Source organism: Sinocyclocheilus rhinocerous, unplaced genomic scaffold (genome assembly GCF_001515625.1).
Source record: "Sinocyclocheilus rhinocerous isolate Xijiao unplaced genomic scaffold, SAMN03320098_v1.1 scaffold47, whole genome shotgun sequence".
Lineage (NCBI taxonomy): Eukaryota > Metazoa > Chordata > Actinopteri > Cypriniformes > Cyprinidae > Sinocyclocheilus > Sinocyclocheilus rhinocerous.
The window spans coordinates 100,944-112,939 of NW_015633578.1; the positions used below are offsets into that span (position 1 = coordinate 100,944).

General features: G+C 36.9%; 1 long non-coding RNA gene across 1 annotated transcript in view; it reads left to right on the plus strand.

Moving 5' to 3' along the window:
• Positions 1 to 11,996, plus strand: part of LOC107744657 (uncharacterized) — a 22,059-nt gene that overhangs the window by 6,003 nt on the left and 4,060 nt on the right. The window contains exon 2 of the long non-coding RNA XR_001640507.1: positions 11,143 to 11,145. This is a non-coding gene — a long non-coding RNA (uncharacterized LOC107744657). The remainder of the gene's footprint in view (positions 1 to 11,142; positions 11,146 to 11,996) is intronic.

Here is an 11,996-nt window from a genome sequence, read left to right on the forward strand (position 1 = left end):
GACAATTGGAGCTTAAAATAAAGTGTGATAATTATTATTATTATTATTATTACTATTGGTAAAAATATATATTATAATTTATTTGAAAATGGCTCGTCCAATCAGAGTTGCTTTAAAATTTTAATTTTTCCCACAATCAACGTGACTAAACTTTTTTTTTTTACCTGTAAAACTCTTTCTCTCATCAGCACGAGCGAAAGCATCGAGATATGAAAGATGCTGTTAGGAGAACGTCATGACGACCAGTTAGAATCCATTACCTGGAACAATGCGTGTCAAGCACCCGGCAATTACAGTAGTAGCCTGCTGTGATTAACTCTTATTAGCTAATTAGCTATTCTGGACGAATGCCTGGTGCAGAATCATGCAAATGTTTTTCGTCATTAATATCGGAAATGATCCCTGAGGTTTGTTGTTTTGTCTGCGCTAACAGGAGAGTTTTAGTGACATGTACGTAAGTGTTAATGCAGCAAATCTGTTGATTTTAGAGTTCATCAGATTTGGAGAAATGTAGCATTGCATCAGCAAACAAATTGAGCGTTTTTAACTTACTTCAGGTTTCATAATAACATTTCCTCCAGTGAAAAAGTGTTCTGGTCTGAATCAGGAGCGAAATCTGCACAGATCCAGCACTGTTTACAAGCCAAAACAGCTCTAAACAAACATTTTGATGTGAGAGACAATAGGAGATGGACTTTTTCACTGGAGGAAGCATTATTCTGGATTATGAACTCATATTTTAGCTGGAAGCAACATTTTGGGGAAAAAAAGTCTTAATGGATTTGTTTCAGCTTTTGTCTTCTCCAGATGTTAACTGATGGACTGGAGTGCTGTGGATTACTTGTGGATTATTGTGATGTTTTTATCAGCTGTTGTGACTCTCATTCTGACGGCACCCATTCACTGCAGAGCATCCATTGCGGAGACACTGATGCAACGCTACATTTCTACAAATCTGATGAAGAAACTCATCTACGTCTTGGAGAACATTTTTTAGCAGATTTTCATCTTTGGATGTACAATTCCTTTAGGTCCTGAAGGAAAACCAGAAGCAAAACCACTGCATGCAAAGCAAATCGAGTCATTTTTCCTGCTAGTTTTATATGAAGGCCGCTACACGCTAAGCCCTACAGGAAATCAAATCCCTCTAATCTCAAGCCCTCCACCCCATCCCATTCCACCGGCTGTATTTGTCTCTCTTATCACCTCCGAGTCAATTACCGGATCAAACGGGTCGGTTAGGTACTGCTGTCGGAGGCGGACACAAGCTTTGGATCTGATACGAGATTCCATCAGTTATTCCGCAGGTCAAACGGGAGGCCGCGCGTCGTCTTTCAGCTACGGCTAATGCTCTGCTAATTACTCCGCGATACTGAAGCCCGTAACGGTCGAATACATGGAAATATTGAGCAAACGGCTGGTTCGTGGAAGCTGTTTTTAGCATAAGAGCTTCAGGGCTGAAAGCCCTTGATAGGTTCTAACCTCTCGGACCACTTTAGAAACATTCAGATCTTTTATTCGTAGATATTTTCTTCTTTTTCATCCATCAATCTCTCAATTGCTCAAGAGCTCTGAAAGGATGTGGGTCATGGACGGGGCAAAAAGAAACACAAGACCTTAGATCTTGTCTGCTAGCATCTGTAGACCCTTGAAACTTTCTGAATCCTTGAGTTTTACCATCAAACCAATGTTTTTTTTTTTTTAAGGTTTTGCAGATTTTATGTATTTAAAAAAAATTTATTAAGGTTTAGTAGAAAGCTGGAAAAGGTGGGTAAAAGGCGTGGTCACATTTACTGTTGCTCTACAATTTCGCTGGTAAAATCCAGTATTTTCAGTGGGAATCCAAGCAATCAGCAGTTTCGCGTTCCTTGCGCAGATTTCACAATAGCTTCAAGACGGTGGCACAAATTCACAGAAATTTCACAAATGCGCCCACACCTTAACAGAAAATAACAAGTCTGATTCTACTGCCTAAGTGCCACAAAATGGTTCTGATTAAATATGGCTCCATTTTAATTAAATATATAAGACGGATATTAAAATGTAAAATAAAAAATTAAATAATAATGTTTTATATATATACACAGTATATTAAAATAATAATAAAGTGATCAAAATGTCTTTTTTATAGACTCATCAATTTAAATAAACAGTAGGCCTACATTAGTTTTTAGATTTTAATACATTCAAATAAAAATATACAGTCAAATTAGTTTGGTTTGTGTTGTGATTTACTGTATTTCCACTGACAAGACAAGAATAAAAATGAAATGTGTTTTTCCAGCACTATTCTGTTTACAGATTTAGAGGCTTCCTGTCGGATCAAAGTCAATCCACCTAGCAACCACCCAGAACACCCTAGCAACCAAACAGCGTCGCCCTGGCAACTATCACTACACCCTATCATCATAGCAGGGAGTTTTGCGCATGCCAATCTTCAGAAAATGTCACAGTCACAGTCTAGTTCTAGTCTGTGATGTTTAATGTTTAATAGCCGCAACGTGTTCGTCCCGGGAAACGCGGGAGAGATTTCACGTTAGCTAACCTGCTTCCGCGAGCACTTATAAATGTGAGCGCTCTTGCTCCTTGTCGTTTCTTTCTCTTTGTTATTTGCAGCTCACTGATGTCGAGTGAAAGATCAGAACAGCAAGCGTCTGCGTTCGAACTCTGGACTACAGACTGTGGATATTTTTAGAACGCGGTTCCTTTGAAGAGAGAGAATGAAGCTCCGGCCGCTGTCTGATCTCGATGGGATTTCTCTCTCTTTCTTCAGCACTGACCGCGTCCTCCGCTTGCTAACATGAAAGACGCCTGAAACATTCATGCATTTCAGACATTTTTGCAGCGCGGGGCTGTGCGGCCTTGCATTTTTAATGGAGAATATAAAGAACATAAAGAAAACGTTTACCTGCCTCAATTACATGGATCCAGATGTACATTTACTGAAGTGCGGCTACATTTATCTTATATAGCCCGTTCACACCAAAGAATATAACACTGATAACACACGTACATCACTGAGATGTCTATTTGACGTCTGCATTACATCTGCTAGACGTATTTTTTAGAGTGTTTGCTCATCTGCAATACGTCTATTGGACGTTTCCTATCAGATGTCAAATAGACGTTTAGAAGATGTCTTTAAGATGTGGTTGAAATGAGAGTTTTATAATGACGGGACACTCATTTATAAAACTCTTTATTTAACAGGAAGAAGAATATTTTCTACACTATTTCTGCATCATTGCATATGCGCAGTCCTTTCAGTTTCAGTTTTCAGTCCGATCAAGTGTTTACATGCACTCTCAATTGTATTATAAAAGGAATAAACCACCCCTTTCAAGCCGATCAAAATTTCATTCAGATCGAGCTCAGTCGGATCGATTAAGGTGTTTACATGAAGGCTTTTCAGTCTGATTGAGCCGTCAATCCCATTACTAATGGATTATATGGGTGCATGTAGACGTAGCCAGTGAACCGGTTTTACCGCACTTTGTTGTTCTCGTTATTTCCCTACAGCTGCTAATTCACAGAAAACAACTTGCTTCTGCATTGGAAAATATGGTGGATATTTTTTGTGAGGATAATGGAGCAAAATTAATGATACATATGAGTTTATAATATATTCAACTCAAATTCATTTATAATAATAATAAAATATGTAATATACATTTACATATCTACACTGTAAAAAAAAAAATCCGTAAAATTTACGGTAAAAAACCGGCAGCTCTGGTTGCTGGAATTTTACCGTAAAAAGTACGGTAGCAACGTTTTAAGTTTTACGGTTTTAAATTTAAATTTACAGTTAAATACCGCAATTTCATTAACTGATATAATGTTAATATACCAACCTATTGAAGTACTGAAATCTGTTTTGTACCTTTGTAATACACTGATAACCACAAAAATTAAACATAAAAATGAATGTTATTTATTTATTTTTCAGAGATATATAATCTGGTGTCACTTCAATTTGGATATGTTTAGATATTATCAATGACTACTTTTTTGTCTTTCAGTTTCTTTTTTTTTATTGTTTTGTTGTTATTTGAAACGTTGATTTAAAGCGTCAGTTTTTTTTTTTCATTATTATTTCAGTCAAACCTATAAAACCCTTTATTACTCCAAACTAAATTTTAAAAAAAAGCTTGATCAGTCACATGAAAGTAATCAGAATCCAGCTACTTATTCCTTTGTTACGGTTTAATGAAGGATGTATTGATCTTGTGAATTAGTGAATTTTACTATACCAATATTTTTTAATTGGCCGTTAAAGTTTTATATGTGAATATTACACACCACACTGATCCTTTAACAATGCATTGGCGCATAAACGCACACCTCTTGGACCAATTTTGCAGCATGATTTCTCGACTGCCACAAATACTGCCTTAACAAAATACTCATTTTGTGCACTTTTTACTGTACCAATATTTTAAATTGGCCTTTGAACTTGGCTTTATTGCATGGCAAAAAAAAAAAAAAAAGTGTTACTTTGCTAACGCACTGACAGAAACCATTGATCTAACGGCGCTCCAAATGCAAACTTTGCATGAAACAATCAGGCAACAGTTGACTGCACTCTGATCTAATGGCATACAGGCATCGACAGTACTCTAGCCCAGTGATGTTGGAGGATCCAATGGGTGCGGCAATCATGTTTCAGGTTGGCCGTGCCACTCTTTATCACAACCCTGCTAAAAGTTAGTGCCAGTACGTGCGTTCATTGGTGCCCCTCCTGCTGGCGACCGCATAGCTTGTCTATGCCTAGAAACGGGCCTGTTTTCAGACCTTGGAAAGTTATAGAAACTAATAAAGTCTGCTATTTTCTGAAGCATAGTAGTTCTTCTAATGCAAAGTATTTCTTCTAGTTGCTTTGTTCTGAAATATTTCATTGTCTAGACGTGGATCCTTGTAAGTATGAAGTCTATAGAATGATTCGTAAAACATAAAAAAAAAAATGATGCCCAATTCATAGAAATTAATTAATAGAAAGGTGTTGGAGCCCTGGATTCTGTATTCATGAACAGAAGACAATGAGGATAATGAATCTGACTAAGTTTCATACTTCACTCTCTAGTGTAACAGTGTTAAATGGGGCCGTGATGTATCTCACCACACAAAGGTTAATTTTAATATTCAGCATATATTTAAATGCATTGACAGGACCGAAGAGAGAACTCATAAAACACTTTTTTTTTGCATTCTCGTTCTTCATTATCCACCTGCGTGTGGCTTTTGATTGAGGTGATGAGCCTGAACGGGGGAATATTCTCTCGCTTGCTCATTTGCCATTCATTTTGTAATTCCTCTCTGTCGCTTCACTTTTCATTGCATTCAGCTCCACTGTTATTGAAGCAACAATAATTCTATTACGGAGACAAAAGCCAGAGATGCTTCAGGAAGGCAGTGTAGTGGATTGTGCTGAGGTTTGAATGAGAATAGAGAGAACGTCACCTTCTTTCTTTATATAGACGTATATTGTGTGAGTAAAACTATTTATTGTAGATTAACTGTATAGTACAGAAAAGCAAGTACAAAATGTGAAAAAACAGGGTGTTTATATGCGATTCTTTACTTTTTCTTAAAAATTTTTCAGGTGTTGAAGCATGTGTCTTGGAATAAGGATCTGATCACGGCCTTGATCAACCTTCAAGTGGATTTTTTTTTTAATATTGTGTGTGACTAATTACATTTCTCATTTTTTGTTGAAAAAGCTGGATAAACTTTGCACATGTTAACAAAGCAAGCTAGCTAGCAGTCAGTTAACTCTGAAGTTATAAAAATAAGAAATTCACTGTTTCTGTAAATTGATTAAATATTTGAGCAAATAGTTTGATTACTTTGGTAATGACACCTAAAAAAAATCTAATGTGTGTGTGACGGTAATGACAGTAATATTGGGAACCACAATTATTTGCTATAAAAATACAAACTTGTATAGAAATTTATATATAGTAAATGATTTAAATATATTTTTTTAATTTGTAAAAAATTACCTAATTTTTTTTTATTATTATTGAGTATTATTATTTTATTTATTTTAATTTGTTTTTTTTTTTCTAAAAAGATTTTGTTTTTCTCTTTGGTGTGATGGTAATGACCGTATCATTTAAATTTAAATCAATAAAAATATTTTTTAGGGGAAAGTGCAAAGTAAAAATTACCTGTTTACCTGTTAAATTATTATAATTTTTTTATTTACTATTATTTTATAATCTTTCTTTGTTTACTTTATTTTTTTAAACTGAAGAATCAACTTTATATTAATTTGTTTTGTGGTTAAATAGACTGATCTGTACGCTGTAGACTCTCAGAAAAAGGCTGGATTTTCTTAACACTTTGTACGGTATTGGTAATTACTTTTATTAAAACATGTACATTATTATATGATAGAATACTTATCAAATCACTAGTTAATGTTAAATCAAATCAAAATTCTGTATGTTTTATATATCTTCACTGCAGACCACGCTGTACCCTCATGGACCCCTGGTTGAAAACCCTATGAAAGATCTCAAAGCACATCATGCGGTCACATTAAAGCTGGACGCGTTGCTGTATGCAAGTGAAATGCTCTGAAATGATCCGTATGTCACACAATCATCCTCCATCCTCCTCTGTGGTCTGATCTAATGTGTTCTTATAGTTTGTAAAGTCCACACAGCAGTGCCGTGAGTAATATAGGCTGCTTTAACTGATGATATTTGCACAAGTGCTCGTTTTCCTTGAAGCTTTATTTGAGTGTACGACTGTTCTCTTTGGTTTATATTGCATGTCAGCATGGTAAAGGTCAGACCTTGATATCTCAATGAAAATGGGATAATTTCACTGACTACACTTTTGATATTAATGTGCTCGGTACCTAAGTATGACACTGAATAATAATAATTGCTAGATTTATACATTTACTGAAGGGTTTGCTGGCGTTAGTCACCTTTATCACCTTTATTTATATAGCGCTTTTAACAATACAGATTGTGTCAAAGCAACTGAACAGCATTAATTAGGAAAATAGTGTGTCAATAATGCAAAATGACAATAGTAAACACTAATTTTCCAGTTAAAGACAGTTAACTAAAGACGTTAGTCTGTGAAAAACTTGCCACCACAATGGTAGGGTGTTCTGGGTGGTTACTGTGGTGTTCTGGGTAGTTTCTAGGGTTTTCTGGGTGATCACTACTGGAGGTGGTTTCTGGTTAGTTACTAGGGTGTTTTTGGGTGGTTTCTAGGGTTTTCCGGTTGGTTTCTAGGGTGTTCTGGGTGATCACCACAGTAGGTGTTTTCTGGTTAGTTTCTAGGGTATTCTGGGTGGTTGCTAGGGCATTTCTATGGTATTCTGGGTGGTTGTTAGGGCGTTTCTAGGGTGTTCTGGGGGGTTTCTAGGATGTGTCTAGGGTGTTCTGGGCAGTTACTACAGTAAGTAGTTGCTAGGGTGTTCTCGGCAGCTACTAGAATGTTTTGGGTGGTTAATAGGGTGTTTCTAGGGTGTTCTGGGTGGTTACTAGGGCGTTTCTAGGGGGTTTTGGGTGGTTACTAGGGCGTTTCTAGGGTGTTTTGGGTGGTTACTTAGGTGTTCTTGGCAGTTACTACAGTAAGTAGTTGCTAGGGTGTTCTCTGCAGATAGTAGAGTGTTTCGGGCGGTTACTAGGGTGTTTCCAAGGTGTTCTGGGTGGTTTCTAGGGTGTTCTGGGTGATCAACACATTAGGTGTTTTCTGGTTAGTTTCTGGGTGGTTACTAGGGCGTTTCTAGGGTGTTCTGGGCGGTTTCTAGGGCGTTTCTAGGGTGTTCTGGGTGGTTTCTAGGATGTTTGTAGGGTGTTCTGGGTGGTTATTTAGGTGTTCTGGGCAGTTATTACAGTAAGTAGTTGCTAGGGTGTTCTCGGCAGCTACTAGAGTGTTTTGGGTGGTTAATAGGGTGTTTCTAGGGTGTTCTGGGTGGTTACTAGGGCGTTTCTAGGGAGTTCTCAGCAGTTACTGGAGTGTTTTGGGTGGTTATTAGGGTGTTTCTAGGGTGTACTGGGTGGTTACTTACCTTGGGTGTTCTGGGCAGTTACTACAGTAAGTAGTTGCTAGGGTGTTCTCAACGGTTACTGGAGTGTTTTGGGTGGTTACTAGGTGGTTTCTATGATGTTCTGGGCAGTTTCTGGGGTGTTCTGGGTGGTTTCTAGGATGTTTGTAGGGTGTTCTGGGTGGTTACTAGGGCGTTTCTAGGGTGTTCTGGGCGGTTTCTAGGGCGTTTCTAGTGTGTTCTGGGTGGTTTCTAGGATGTTTGTAGGGTGTTCTGGGCAGTTACTACAGTAAGTAGTTGCCAGGGTGTTCTCAAGGGTTACTGGAGTGTTTTGGGTGGTTACTAGGTGGTTTCTATTATGTTTCTGGGGTGTTCTGGGTGGTTACTAGGGCGTTTCTAGGGTGTTCTCAACGGTTACTGGAGTGTTTTGGGTGGTTACTAGGTGGTTTCTATGATGTTCTGGGTGGTTTCTGGGGTGTTCTGGGTGATTACAAAGTGGTACTACTGGTCAAAAGCATCTACCTCAAATCCCTGTCATATTCTGGTTTTTAGATATGGTTTGTGTCCCTCTTTTTTCACAAATTTTATGTTACGTTAGGTAAAACTCAATGCTTTGAAAAGTAAAAACACAATTTAATAGCCACATGATTTGAAGCGTCATTGATCTCTGTAGCACAAAATGTGCAGATAGCAGATATTAGCAAACAGCGCTAATAATAAACATCAGGCGGCTTAATTCAAGTTAATCATGCAGTTTTCTTTTGGCATCAGCACTTTAATTTTAAGTGATTATTTTTTGGTCTTGTTTTGTTTTCATCCGTTTATTATTTTTGAGTCAAATTGCCGGTTGTTTAAGACTGTTAGTGCCTTACAACCTCACAAAGTGCCAAATAATCACTCCCGACTTTTCAATGCCGCTCACTGTCGGTTTTTATTAGCGATTCCCTCAGCTGAAACTACCCAAATTACACATAATGAACTCCAATTAACATTTGGAGTCAGCAATTAAGTTGCCTTCCAGAGGCCTGATGTGAAAAGGGAGCTCATGCCGTCTGGACGCTTAGCATTAGTGTTAGCGGTGTGTCTGCAAGCCCGCGTCCAAATGTTTACAATCCAATTAACGGCTCCGTTCGTCCTCTCAGTCTGATCTAAATGCCACGTTTGCTGAGAATGTGAAGTAAATCCTGGGTAAAACTTTTATGTTTCCTCTTATAGGAACAATTTGCTCTTAAATGAAGGTTTTGTCTTTATTTATTCGCCCTCATATTCTATTCCAGACCCGGCCTGTTGTTTTCATTCTGTACAACACATGAGGAGAAATGTATGCAGCCTTGGCCTGTCGAGCCCTAAAAAGACAAGAATGACTTCCGAAGACATGAAATATAGCACACAAGTAGTATTGACCACTTTTATGACGGTTTTTGATTACTTTTGGAATTTGTCAGATGTTGTCACCATGAACTGCCATTGTATTAAATATATACAACAATTATTACCTCTTGTAATTATTATTGCGTTAACCTCTCCGATTAATCATTCTAATAATTATTAGTTGAAAACAATCGCTATTTGAAGCCTGTTGTGTCTCAGGGAGCTCATACACGTGACGGGCAGCATCTAAAGTCACAATCTGTCTCCGTGAAGGACCGAGCTTTTCCCTTCATGGCTTTTAAAGTGCATTAGACCGTCATCCCTGATCCTGCTGTCTTTTTTCGTCCATCTGAGACAGGAAGCTCGGTGCGGGTTAAAAGGCTCGTGCCCCTCTATCAGTCCCTCTCCGGTTCTATGTTGAGAGGCTCGGCAGGGAAAAAGGGTTTGATGTAGTGACTCGAGAGCAATTCTCCGAGTCTTGATATCAGCGCGGCCCATCTGATCTCCCGAGCCCTGGTCGATGACGCTGCCGACCAATCAGGAGCTAGTATCAGTGCGGACACGACAGCACCTGACCTCTTGTCTTGAAACGCTGCCGTTCGTCTGGATTTGTGTTGATAAATAAAGCCGGGGAGAGAGAGGGGAGGACGGCATTACCGGGAATGAGAAAACGCTCTTTTTAGTTTGACGGAGGTCAGATTCAGTAGGTATCGGCTCCATCTGACTGATTCGTTCCTGATCATATCAGCTCTAAAGGAACTGGTTTATTTCGAGAATACATCAGGACAGCAGAGATGGCTGTAGATACGGAGCTGTGAGGGCCGGCCGGGGCTTATCAGGGCGCTGCAGCTCAGGGGGCGGGGCTTGTGGGTGACGGGCGGTGCTGATGACCAATCAGAACCTTATTTCACTTCTAGAAGCAGAACATATTGGTGATTAATAGGAGTTTTTGCATATTATTTTGTAGCGCTCAGTCTTTCTATTTCTGAATTCAGACTGCGAATTCACAACTAAGAAAAAATATTTTATTCATTATTTTTCAGCTTTAACTCAACTTAAAAATATTAAAGAAAATCTCAAAATATAATAACGATAAAATAATATTAATAATAACATTCTCAAAATCAATTATTAAAATAAAAAGTAAAATAAAATATTTGATTTGATTGGTTTTGAGATTATTATTATAATTAAACTATTCAACTCACTTTAACTTTTTTTATTTCTTATTATTATTAAACTAAATTAACTCGTGATAACTACGATTTTTTTTATTATAAGATTTTGATGTTATGAATTAAGTTTGAGATTATTATTAGTAGTAGTAGTAATAATAATTTCATAAACTCACAGCTTAGATAAAATATTTTGTTTGCTTTTTATTTTATTTATTTTGAGATGATATTATTAATATTATTATTATTAGTCCAGTAATAATAATAACTCATAATAGAAAATTATTGATTTTTTATTTTAAATTGTATTTTAAGTGTTTTTTATGATTTATTATTATTAGATCAGTCCTCTAATTTCATAAGAAAATATTTATTTAGCTCAGAGAAAATTTATATCACCAAGTCATGCATTAAAGTAAAGCAGATTTTATTAGAATACACACTGTGATTTTTGGCGAGACTGATTTAAATGACATTATAAATGACTTGGATACAACTGGAATATTTGAGAGGTAAAATTACAGGCAAAGATAATTAGATTTTCCTCCAATGCATAAACAAGATAAATAAATGACAGATTAGAAGGTTTTAACTCAATAAAATTTGATCAAAAGCTAAAATTCATCAGTTAGCGCGTGTAAGACCTGAAAACATATCTCTGTGAAAATCTTAGGTGAGTTGTTGTAGCTTTTGTAGCTTCAAAAGCGTCGTCTGAATGAATCTCTCAGGTTTTCTGTGTCTCATCTAAAATACTTTCAACCACTTTCCCTTCAGAAACCAGAGCGTTCTGTCATTAGCCCTCATTAATATTCAACGAGCGCTCTTATCTCGGATGAACGCAGATGACAGATCTATCAGAAAGTCATAAAAAAATGATAAATCATGCTGTTGTCCTTCGTTTCTGGATGTTGCACGGTTTAATTAAACTAAAATGGGAGCAGAAGAAAATGAATAAAGATGATCGCTGAAGTTACGGCGAAGCTCGGCGCCGGAGGGGCCACCGGTGGAACCGAGACATTTTTAGCGGATTAATTATTGTAATTAATGCTAGATGATGACCTGTGTGCACGGGCTTGAGAGATGGAAATGACTTAGTCACCAAAATACTGAAGTTTTCAGTGTGTTGGATTGAACTACATGTAGTACAGTGTCACCTGATTAATTTTGTCGACTGAATGAATTACATGACATGAAATGCAGTAAAAGTGTCTAATTCAATAGTAAGTTTACTATCCAAGGAGTAAATTATAGTTTCACTGGTTCTTTGAAATGAAACCACTCTTCAATTGTTCAATTTGAAATTTTATATATATACTAATTATGATTCTATAAATAATTACTAATTATATAAATAATAATTTATATAATTACTGTATAATATTTAAAGTACAATTTATTTTATATGTTGTAACATTTAATATTTTTGTGTGTATATA